General features: G+C 50.7%; 1 pseudogene; it reads left to right on the forward strand.

The window, feature by feature from the left end:
- The first annotated feature begins 8,494 nt into the window (after positions 1-8,494).
- On the forward strand, positions 8,495-8,890 carry LOC129519146 (NHP2-like protein 1; annotated as a pseudogene).
- Positions 8,891-12,261: the final 3,371 nt, after the last annotated feature.

Consider the following 12,261-nt stretch of genomic DNA (forward strand, 5'->3'; position numbering starts at 1 on the left):
GTCCCATGATGGTGCCCACTTGGCCAGGAATGACTCGACCAGACATATAAGGAGAGACAGGAACCTCTTTATATTCATTTTATATTACTTGTTCTACTTCACCAGGAGATCATGGTGCTGTGACTGTGGGTGTTTTCTAACAGCATGACAAGGAAGACTTGCTTCCCCTTCATATCAAAGAGAGAATAGTTTTTGCAGGGGAGTAGTGGGACAAAAAAAAGGCAATTTTCATTTGTATGGTGAAATGTGAAAATAAAATTGTCATCTGTTTTAGTTAAAAAAAAGGATTAGGGTACGGGAGGGGGTTAAGGTTAGGGTTAGTTTTAGGGTTAGGGTTGGGGTACGGGTTAGTGTTAGTGTTAGGGTATGTGTTAGGGTACAGGTTAACGTTAGTGTTAGGGTTAGGGTACAGCTTGTGGTTAGGGTTAGAGGTAGGGTACGGGTTAGGGTATGGGTTAGCTTTAGCATACGGTTTAGTTTACGGATTAGTGTTAGGGTTAGGGTACAAGTTAGGGTTAGAGTTAGGGTTAGGGTACGGTTTAGGGTTAGGGTACGGATTAGGGTTAGGGTTAGTGTGAGTGTATGGGTTAGGTATGGGTTAGTTACGGTTAGGGTATGGATTAGGGTGAGTGTATGGGTTAGGGTACGGGTTAGGGTAAGGGTTAGGGTTAGCGTTCGGATTAGGGTATGGGTTCGGGTTAGGGTTAAGGTACGGTTTAGGGTTAGGGTAAGGGTTAGGGTTAGGTTTAAGGTAAGGGTTAGGGTTGAGGTTAGGGTACGGGTTTGGTTTAGGGCTAGGATACGGGTTAGGGTTTGGTTTAGGGTTACGGTATGGGTTATGGTTAGGGTATGGGTTAGGGTTAAGGTTAGGGTTAGTGTTAGGATTAGGGTTAGATTATGGGTTAGCATTAGGGTTAGGGTATGGGATAGGGTACTGGTTAGGGTTAGGGTTAGCGTTAGGGTTATAGTTAGGGTTAGGGTTAGGTTATGGTTTAGGGTTAGGTTTAGGGTATGGGTTAAGTTTAGGGTTCGGGTTATGGTAAGGGTTAGCTTACGGGTTAGGGTTAGGATACGGTTTAGGGTACGGGTTAGGGTTAGGGTATGGGATAGGGTTAGGTTACGGGTTAAGGTTAGGGTAAGGGTTAGGGTTAGCGTACGGTTTAGAGTACAGGTTAGTGTTAGGGTTAGAGAACGAGTTAGGTTTAGGGTTAGGGTACTGGTTAGGGTTAGGGTACGGGTTAGGTTTAGTGTTAGGGTACGTGTTAGGTTTAGGGTTAGGGTTAGGGATATGGGTAGGGTACGGGTTAGTTTAGGGTACGGGTTAGGGTTATGGATAGTGTACAGGTTAGGTTAGTGTTAGAGTACAGGTTAGGGTTAGGGTTAGGATTAGGGTTAGAGTGAAGTTTAGGGTTAGTATTAGCGTTAGGTTAGGGTACGGATTAGGGTTGTGGTTAGCGTTGGGATTAGGTTTAGGGTTATGGTTATGTTACGGGTTAGGGTACGGGTTAGGGTTAGGGTTAGCGTACAGGTTAGGAGCCGGGTTAGGGTTAGTTTTAGGGTACTGGTTATGGTTAGGCTTAGGATTAGCATACGGGTTAGGGTTAGGGTACGGTTTGGGATTAGGGTTAGGGTAGAAGTTTGGGTTAGTGTTAGGGTTAGGGTTAGTGTACGGGTTAGGGTTAGGTACGGGTTCGGGTTAGGGTTAGGGCTAGTGTTAGAGGACGGGTTCAGGTATGGGTTAGGGTTAGGTTTAGCATTAGGGTTAGGGTTTGGTTAGGGTTAGGGTACAAGTTAGGGGTAGAGTTAGGTTTAGGGAACGGGTTAGGGTACAGGTTTGGATACGGGTTAGGGTATGGGTTAGGGTTAGGTTTAGGGTTAGGGTACGGGTTAGGGTTAGGGTTAGGGTGAGTGTATGGGTTAGGGTACGGGTTAGGGTTAGCATTAGGTTGAGGGTACGGGTCAGGGTTAGGATTAGTGTTAGGGTTAGGGTTCGGGTTAGGTTACAGGTTAGGAATAGGGTACGGGTTAGGGTAAGGGATAGGGTTAGGGTTAGGGTTCGGGTTAGGGTTAGGGTACGGGTTAGGTTACAGGTTAGGGTTAGGGTTAAGGTACGGGTTATGGTTAGGTTACGAGTTAGGGTACGGGTTAGGGTAAGGGTTAGAGTTCGGGCAGGGTGAGGGATAGGATTCGGTTTAGGGTTTGGGTTAGGGTTAGGGTATGGTTTAGGGTTATGGTACGGGTTAAGGTTAAGTTCACGGTTAGTGTTAGGGTTAGGGTTTGGGTATGGGTTAGGGTTAGGGTTAGGGTACGGGTTAGGGTACGGGTTAGGTTTAGGGTTAGCGTTATGTTTAGGGTTAGGTTTCGGGTACGTGTTAGGGTTAGGGTTAGGGTTAGGGATCCAGCACCGCACCGGGCTCCCAGCGTGGAGCTTGCTTCTCCCTCTGCCTGCGTCCCGGCCTCTCTCTGTGTGTCTCCCGTGAATAAATACAGTTTATTTATTCATTTATTTTTTAAAGATTTTATTTATTTATTCATGAGAGAGGGGGGGAGGGAGGAAGGGAGGGAGGGAGAGAGAGAGAGAGAGAGAGAGAGAGAGAGGCAGAGATCGGGTGCCGATCAATACAGTTTAAGAAATTAAACTTAAGAGTAAAAAAATGGAGGGCAGGGATCCCTGGGTGGCGCAGTGGTTTGGCGCCTGCCTTTGGCCCAGGGTGTGATCCTGGAGACCCGGGATCGAATCCCACGTCGGGCTCCCGGTGCATGGAGCCTGCTTCTCCCTCTGCCTGTGTCTCTGCGTCTCTCTCTCTCTCTGTGACTATCATAAATAAGTAAAAATTAAAAAAAAAAAGAAAAAAAAATGGAGGGCAGCCCCGGTGGCGCAGCGGTTTGCCGCCGCCTGCAGCCTGGGGTGTGATCCTGGAGACCTGGGATCCAGTCCCACATCGGGCTCCCTGCATGGAGCCTGCTTCTCCCTCTGTCTGTGTCTCTGCCTCTCTCTCTCTCTCTCTCTCTCTCTCTCAATAAAAAAATCCTTAAAAATAATAAATAAATAAATGAATAATAAATGAATGGATAAATAGATAAATAAATAGATAAATAAAATTTAAAAAATTTTAAAAAAGAGAGTAAAAAAAAAATGGAATGGAAAGATAACTTGGCGAGGAGGAGGATGTGTGAACGTATGTAATGCCGCTGAGCGACTCTAGGCTTAGAAAGGGTTACAAGGTTCCACCGTAGGTGACGCCTGTCTTTTGGACCACAACCGAAACACAAAACAAGACCCCCTGTCCCTGGCTCAGAGTAAGGGAGTTCCTGGGTCAGGCTGGAGGGGGTTCCTGTGGTCCGCAGAGTGCAGAACCCCGGTTCAGTCATCTGGACTCTTTTCTTCCTGTCCGCGGAGACAGGCGTGGTCGCAGACGGCACACGCCCCGTAAAGGCAAGGCCAGAAGGAAGAACTTCAGCATTTCTTTTGCTCTTCTTTTCTGTTCTTCCGGTTGTTGTGGTTCCGGTGTCGTTGAGCCTCAGCATTTCCAAGCACCTTGTAGGGGCAACCTGGGAGACTCGCTGGGGTTAAGCAGCCGACTCTCGGTTTCGTCCGCCAGGAGGTGGCACTCTTGACTCGCCCAGTGAGGCCGTGGCGACCTCTGGAAGGAAGGTGTCAGGCTCAGGGTTTCCGAGGGGCTCGGCTGGGCTCCCGAGAAGTGGATCTGAGTGTCTCCAGGCTGTCTGATCCTATCTGAGTCTTAGGATGCGATTCCAGGGGCCCCTGGCCCGCTCGGTCAGTAGAGAGCAGGACTCTTGACCTCCAGGTCGTGAGTGCGAGCCCTACGTTGGGAGTAGAGATCACTTTGACAAATGGACCCCGGGGGCCCCGGGGGGTGGGGGGGAAGGGGAGGGGAGGGGAGGGAGGAGGGGAGGGCTGCGTGGGGACCGGGGGAGGTCGAAAGAAAGAAAAACAGACGCCATTCTACTCAGGGAAGGCCTTGGTGATACAGCGGATCCTTCCAAAGGTGTCTGGTTACAATGAGAACGGATTCCCACAGACCTTCTGAAGAGGATTTAACAATCGCCAAAAAAAGGGAAGATGACTCACTGAGAGTTTCTGAACTCTGTTCAAGGTTTCGTGGAACTCATTCAGTTCCACGTTGTTCCTTTCTGATCGGTTTCCATGCAGCTTTTTCATTAGTTCTGGCAACTCCTACTGTATGTAGTTGGACGATCTCAGGGTGGCCAGACACCGGGATTCGTCCAGAGTCCTTTCTGCGAATCTTCTGAAAGGCCGACCGTATTGTTGCAAGACCTTCCGAACAACACCTGCACGTGAGGGGAGGTCACCCACGGAGGGACGTGCCTAAAGACCCGATGGGAATTCATTATAATGCAGTCGAGAGGAAAATCCGACCAGTTTCTGTCACACACACACACTCACACACAACACATGCACGCACGCACGCAGAGCATTTAAACAGTTCGAATGTGGAGTGATGGCCCTCTACCAGGACACGTTACAAGTTTAGGAATTTCATTTCGTGTTTGGAACACCGGCAGCATTCACTCACGCAATATAATCTAAGAGGGCTTATGATTCTTTGTCTGACAGTGCTTCTCATGTGCCTTCCCATAACAAGTAAACGACCTATAGTAGTCAAGAGACTCTATTTAGGGTTTGGCATTCTGGGATCCGCTGAGAATCCACGAACGGATGGAGGAACCGTAGACAGACAGACAGGCAGCCAACCAGCCAACCAAAAACATCTCAGAAGTTTTCAAGGCACATGCTACAAGGGATCACGGATCATAACAAAACGGAAATCTTCAGTGTCTCTTTCGCCAAGGTGGCCCCTAGGAGATTCTACAGGTGCTTTTAGAGTTGTCCCCAAAATGAAGCTCCTTTTGCGTGGAGAAGTTTTCACTCTTACGTAGGGAAGACCGGATAAAAACGAATCCAAAAATAAAATAAATAAGTATAACAAAAAAGAGTTAAACAACAACCACAACCAAAAAAAAAAAAAAAAAAAGGAATCTAAAAACCTTGCTGTTCTGGGCAGGTAAAGGGAGAAACACACACACACACACACACACACACACACACACACACACACACACCAAAAAACAAAACAAAAAAACCCAACCAAACCAAACCAAGCCAACCAACCAAACAAAAAAGCACATTGTCTTTGTCTTTTCTTCTCTGTTCACACTCTTATCAAGAGTAGACTACCAATGCAAGAGAATCTCGTCATTTTAGCAGAGAGAAGAGCCAAATCTCAGTTGTACACCAGTGTACTAGTAAAACCCACTTCTCCCAATCTCAGTCCGTCCTGACCACGCCTACAATTACTTTTCAAAGAGTCTGCTTCTGGGACGCCTTGGGTGGCTCAGCGGTGGAAGGTCTGCCTTTGGCTGAGGGCCTGATCCCAGGGGTCCTGGGATCCAGACCCGCATCAGGCTCCCCACGTGGAGCCTACTTCTTCCCCTGCCTGTGTCTCTGCCTCTCTCTCTCTCTGTCTCTCTTTCTTCTCTCTGTCTCTGTCTCGCTTTCTCTGTCTCTCTGTCTGTCTCTCTTTATCTCTCTGTCTCTCATTGTCTGTCTCTGTATCTCTGTGTGTCTGTCTCTCTGTCTCTGCCTCTCTTTTCTCTGTCTCTCTTTGTCTCTCTCCCCTTCTCTCTGTCTCTCTCTCTGTCTCTCTTTCTCTCTGTCTCTCTTTGTCTCTGTCTCTCTTTGTCTCTCTCTATCTCTGTCTGTGTCTGTCTCTGTCTTTCTCTTCTGTCTCTCTCTGTCTTTGTCTCTCTTTCTCTCTCTGTCTCTCTCTCTCCCATGAATACATAAATAAAATCCAAAAAACAGAAAACAAAAAACAAATCTCAAAAATCTCCTTCAGAAATCCCTTCTATAATTTCTTTTTCCGTTCCGTCAGTCTTAAGTGTTCTTTCTCTAAATAGCCAGGCTTTGGGACGCCCGTGTGCCTCAGCGTTTGAGCGTCTGGCTTCGGCTCAGGGCGTGATCCCAGACTCCTGGGACCCAGTCCCATATCAGGGTCCTCGCATGGAGCCTGCTTCCCTTGTCTCTGCCTGTCCCTGTCCCTGTGTCTCTCATGAATAAGTAAATAAAATCTTAAAAAAAAAAGCCAGAGTCATTTCAGGACAGATTCATTTTCTTTAACCACCACCACCACCACCCGCATTTTCATGCCTTGTATCTATTCTACATGTCTCCTACTATCTCACACACAGAGGTTGTTTTCCTTATCGTTAACCAGTAGTCTCGATTCCATGTGGCAGATTTTTAAAAATTGTACTTATTTTACACTTTTTGAGAGAGAGAGAGAGAGAGAGAGAGAGAGAGAGAGAGAGAGAGAGAACTTTGTGAAGGGAGAAGGGAGGGAGGGAGAGAGAGACAGAGACAGAGACATAGGCAGAAGCAGGCTCCCCACAAGGAGCCAGATGTGGAAATGGGTCCGGACTCGGACACCGCCCCCCCGCCCCAGAATTGGGCCCTGACCCAAAGGCCGTTGCTCAACCCCTCAACCGCTGAGCCACCCAGGCGGCAGACTGTTAACTCCTAGAAACCTCAGTCTCTGGTGAAAAGTCAGTAGGAACCACGGGCACATTGTCTATCGTACCAGAAATCCTTAGATTGTCAAATGTATGAATACATGTAATAGTTTTTAGAAACACGAGTGTGTGTGTGTGTGTGTGTGTGTGTGTGTGTGTGTATTGTTGGGCTGGCTGAGAGACAGGGGCACCCAAAATGGCGGACATCTCAAACTGGGTCAAAATGGCTGATCTTCCCGTCAAAGCAGCCCTGACCACCATATCATCTCCAGTAAGTAGAAGCCTAGATGGGAAACCGAAACTTTCCATCCAGGACTTTCCAGCCAGGGACCGCCCCCGCCCCCGCCCCCTCCCCATCTTCTGATACTATCCCCCCTACCCCCAGCCAATCACCTAAGGACACAGTGTTCCCTTGTCTAATTTGGCAAGGGACCCACCCGGATCCAGAGCCGGAACCAAGAAGGCTTAAAACCCCCCACAGTCCCCAACCCCGTGCGACTTTCCTGACTCTGGCCACCTCTCCGAGTCATGGAACCTCGCCCAGGAGCGCTCCCCATTAAAGCACTACTGCCTGGCTCTGCTGGTTTTTTGTTATTTCTCCGCTGTTCATTTTGTAAAAACCTAACATGTAGGACACCATTTTTTTTAAGATTGTGTGTGTGTGTGTGTGTGTGTGTGTGTCAGTGAGAGAGAGAGAGAGGAGAGAGGAGAGAGAGAGATAGAGAGAGAGGCAAAGACACAGAGGGAGAAGCAGGCTCCAATGCAGGAAGCCTGACGTGGGACTTGATCCCGGAACTCCAGGATCACGCCCTGGGCTGAAGGTGGCACTAAAACGCTGAGCCACACGGGCTGCCCTGTATGATACAATTGTTAAGGAAGCAGGAAACAGGGGATCCCTGGGTGGCTCAGCGGTTTAGCACCTGCCTTCGGCCCAGGGCGTGATCCTGGAGTCCCGGGATCAAGTCCTGCATCGGGGGGTTCCTGCAGGGAGCCCGCTTCTCCCTCTGCCTGTGTCTCTGCCTCTGTGTGTGTGTGTGTGTGTCTTATGAATTGTGAACTAAAATTAAAAAAAAAAGAGGAAGGAAAAGAGAAACAAACACACCTGAAACACGTTTACTAACACACCCAGGCATCTGCAGGTTTCCTGAATCAGACAAAAGAGAAACACAAGAACTGAGGTGGGGGGAGGGGGGAGGAAGAAAAGGGCAAGGGGTGGGGGAGGAAAACACAACACCACAAAAGAAAAAAACCACCTTGGGTGTCTTATTGACTCACACTTTAGTATTTTACCTTCTGTTGGAAAGACAGATGCCAGGTATCTGATGAACTGAACCCAATTTATCAATTAAGCTAGTTACACTTTCAAAGTTCCAGGTCACCAAAGATTTGGGAAGCTATTGTAAAAGTTTAACCTATAGACCTTTTTTCATTTTTTACTTTTTCTTTTTTTTTTTAACCTGCTTGCTCATAACAAGGAAAAGTACACGAGACAGACCAAATCGATCATTTGAAGTAGTTTCCGTGGACAAATCCTCAGAGGCACAACTTAAACTAATCCGTTGAGTTCACAGCAAAGTTGAGTACGCCCCGTCCCTCGGGGCCTGGACCCTCCGGAATCCGGGTCGGTCCCGGTGGAACAAGGGGATAAGTAGTTCTCCTTTTCTTTCTGTGCCTGTGGGTCTAAGAAGACACCACGCGTGTCTTGTTTCTTTGTAATGAGGTGGCGGAGGGGTCTATCTCGATCACCACCATTCCAGGCCCACAAACTATGACGGGAGCACAGCACATGCCACCGCCCACCCCAACGGCGGCGGGGGGGGGTGGGGGTGGGGGTGGGGGTGGGGGTGGGTGGGGACAAAGCTGGTTATCCATACGAAGTGTGACGGTGATAGATAGCTCCCAGGACATGTCTTTTTACAGGGACCCCGGATATGCAGAGATGACTGAAGCTGATGTAAATCCGAAGGCCTACCCCCTGGCAGATGCCCACCTCACCAAGAAACTCCTGGACGCTTGTTCAGCAGTCCTGTAACTACAAGCAGCTTCGGAAAGGAGCTCACGAAGCCACCAAAACCCTCCACAGAGGCCTCTCTGAGTTCATCCCGCTGGCTGGCTGCAGACGCCGAGCCCCTGGAGATCATCCCGCACCTTCCACTGCCTGCCGCGTGAAGAGAAGAACGTGCCCTACATGTTCCTGCGCTCCAAGCAGGCCCTCGGGTGGGCCTGCGGGGTGTCCGGTCCTGTCCTCGCCTGTTCCGTCACCATCCACCAAGGCTCGCAGCCGAAGCCGCAGATCCAGTCCATTCAGCAGTCCGTCGAAAGGCTCTTCGTGTAAACCGCTGGCCTCTGTCCCACTCCTCACTGAGTCCAGCCCTCCCCCCTGGGGCTGTGTCTATCGTCTGCATTCGCATGTAGTTTCTCCAGCTGCCTTCCTCGTTCTATTCCAGTACTGAATCCGGGTTTCTCATTTTTGTATTTTCGTCTCACAGATCGTTCTCTGTATATTAATCCCCACCCACCCTCCGTCTCAGGCGCGTGTCCTAGTGTCATTTGCCAATACGCTCCTGCCGTCTGCTTCGGTAACGTGACGTCGTTCCCCTTCCCCCCCAAATCCCAACCATGCCCCTGAGGGTGGCAGGGCAGCAGCCTACCAAAGAGATGTGCTGCAGAATTCCAGAGGCTACCCGGGTGAGTCAGACAGGCGGCAGCTGACGTAAGGAGTTGAGAAGTGGCTAGGAAAAGAAAGAAAGAAAGCAAAGAAAGAAAGAAAGAAAGAAAGAAAGAAAGAAAAGAAAGAAAGAAAGAAAGAAAGAAAAGAGGGTCCACTGATGATGCCAGAATGAAGTCTGAGCAAGTCACGGAGACGTGACCGGAAGCTACAGCAGAGACCTCGGAATCAAGGAAACATCCTCTCTGGTGAAAGGAGTCGTCTTTAACGGACACTCGGTACCAGGTCTGAGAGCCTTCACGCCTGTTTCCTCCCAGAATCGGATCAGATGTATGTATCCTTTATCACATCAGAAGGACAGTGCCAGCGTGTCATTCTGGTGAGCATCCTAATAAAGAAATATATTCAAACTCCACCGCACCCCCCCAAAAAAATAAAGGAAACCAACAACCATGCATTGGCTCCAAAGCCGTAGATGTCGCCCTGCCCCGAGTCCTCTAAAAACTCAATCGATGTGTTCCCCACTCCCACTGTCAGGCTCCCGTGGTTGCCCAATGGCTCGGGAGATTTTTGCTCCTTACAGGGGGGCGGCGGGATGAGGGGGGGGCGGCGATGTCGTTGGAGGCACCCGGGATGATGGCAGAGGAGTTGACCACTCCATCCACAGGAGTGTTGCAGAAATGGGGGGGGGTGCGGGGGCCGTGGGGGAGGCGGAGGCGGAGGCGCAGAGGCGGCAGGGCAGCCCCCCCCCCGCAAGGCCTGAGACAGATTTAAAGGCTTTTTATTTATTTATTTATTTATTTATTTATTTATTTATTTATTTGTTTGTTTATTTTTAAGGATTTCTTTATTTACTCCTGAGACACAGAGAGAGGCAGACAGAGACACAGGCAGAGGGAGAAGCAGGCTCCCCGTAGGGAACCCGATGCGGGCACACGACCCCAGGGCACCCCTTCCACCTCCCCAACCCCCGCGCCACATCACGCCCTGAGAGGAAGGCAGCCGCCCAACCACTGAGCCACGCAGGCTTCCATCCCTCTTTTCCTTTCTCTTATCCGTCAACCTTCCTGCTTTCCGCCTCCACCTCCGCCTGTTCCTTCATCTCGGTTTCCTCCTGGAAAACAGGCTTTGTCCATGGTTGCCGTTCAGCCCTCTGAAAGAGGTGGAGGTGCAGGCAGTGGGTTGGGCATCGGTTCTGGTGCTCGTGGGCGCGTGTGGACTTCGGATTTCTGGCGTCTGCCTGCCTGGCCTGCTTTCCCCGTCTTCTTCATGATTTTGACTCATGGCAAGTGTGGGAGGGGGGTGGTCGGGTCCTCATTTCTCTGGACCACCTCTTGGGTCCCATCCCACGAAGGCATCTTTCTGATGGGGTGACCTAGAAGTCCGAACGTAGGGAATTTCTTCCTTTCCTTTCCTTTCCTTTCCTTTCCTTTCCTTTCCTTTCCTTTCCTTTCCTTTCCTTTCCTTTCCTTTTTATTTTTACCAGATTTTGAGAGAGAGAGCGAGAGAGCGAGAGAGTGAGAGAGAGGAGAAAGGAAGGGGCAGAGACCTAGGCAGAGGGAGAAGAAGCAGGCTCCAATGCCAGGAGCTCGATGTGGGGCTCGATCCCCGGATCCTGTGATCACGACGTGACCCCAAGGCAGATGCTCCACACGGAGCCACCCAGGCGTCCCCGTTTCTGTATTTTAAGGGAGACAGACAGGCAACGTGTGTTCAGAGGGACGGAAACAGAGCCCGTGTGCTGAGGTTTCTCGGAGCCCTTTGGACCTTTGACCGGTGCGAAAGCCAAGGGAGCGGGGCCCAGGAACGTTCAAGGTTGAGAATTCCCTTGCTCGATATTCATTTCGCAGATGCCTGATTGCAAGTGGTGTGGTGTGGTGTGGTGTGGTGTGGTGTGGTATGGCAAACGTGTTTGTCTGTTTGGGTTACTAGCAGGACCCAGAGGGCCGAAGCTCTGGACCTCAGGGACTTGAAGTTGCAAGTTGGATGCAAGAGATAGAGAGGTAGGCTCAGGCAGGCAGGGCCGGAAAGCTGGCTCACCCGGGGAGTCCAGGTGTGAGGCATATGGGATCGCAGAGCACCTGGGACACAGCCTGGTCCGGATCCACCCAGGTCAGTAGCGTTTCCCGACTCAGGAAAACGTCGGGCGCCCAAGAGGGGCCTTCCTCAGGGATGTTTTGCTCCTCTCTCCCCCTCCCCCTCCCCTCCCCCGGACGGGGACATCTGCACCGCTAGGGGGCGCCCCGGCCGCCCCCGCCGCCGCCCCGCAGCCGCCCCCGGCAGCATCTTCCGAACCACCCAGGCCGCCCCGGTTCCGGTTCTGGTTCCGGTTCCAGCCCCCGGGAAGGGCGCACTTGGAAACGTCATCCGAGGCGTCCTGGAGCCCTCACCCCCAAAGATCCGGGACACCGGACGGCGGGAGCCTTCCCGATCGGTTGTAGAAATGTCCGCAACCCCAAAGCCGTCCTTCCTGCCTCACGTCCCCACGACCCGGCACCGTGTGCGCAGGGAGAGGGGCCCTCCGCTTTGTCGCCACCGCTACAGCAGACAAGAACATGTCCTCAGCACAAGAACGGTCCCATGAGAATCGGCCCGGTCTTAGCTTATTCCCTAGGCGGATACGGTGGGGTGTCGTCTAGAGATAGACATAGAGCACGAGGTCGCGTGCGGGAAGCAGAGGAACACGCAAGACCGTGGGGGAAGCAACGGGGAGCAAGAGGGGTGCGTTAGGGACGCCCGGGTGGCTCAGCGGTTGAGCATCTGCCTTGGGCTCCGGTCGTGATCCCAGGATTCGGATGGAGCCCCACATCGGGTTCCCTGCGAGGAGCCTGCTTCTCCCACTGCCTGTGTCTCTGCCTCTCTGTATCTCAAAAAGAAAGAAAGAAAGAAGAAAGAAAGAAAGAAAGAAAGAAAGAAAGAAAGAAAGAAAGAAAGAAAAATAGTAAATGAATGAATGAATGAATGAATGAATGATGGATGAATGAATAAATAAAAAGTAAGCAAATAAGCAAATACATCCATACATACGTAGAAACAAA

This window comes from Nyctereutes procyonoides, unplaced genomic scaffold (assembly GCF_905146905.1).
Source record: "Nyctereutes procyonoides isolate TBG_1078 unplaced genomic scaffold, NYPRO_anot_genome, whole genome shotgun sequence".
NCBI lineage: Eukaryota > Metazoa > Chordata > Mammalia > Carnivora > Canidae > Nyctereutes > Nyctereutes procyonoides.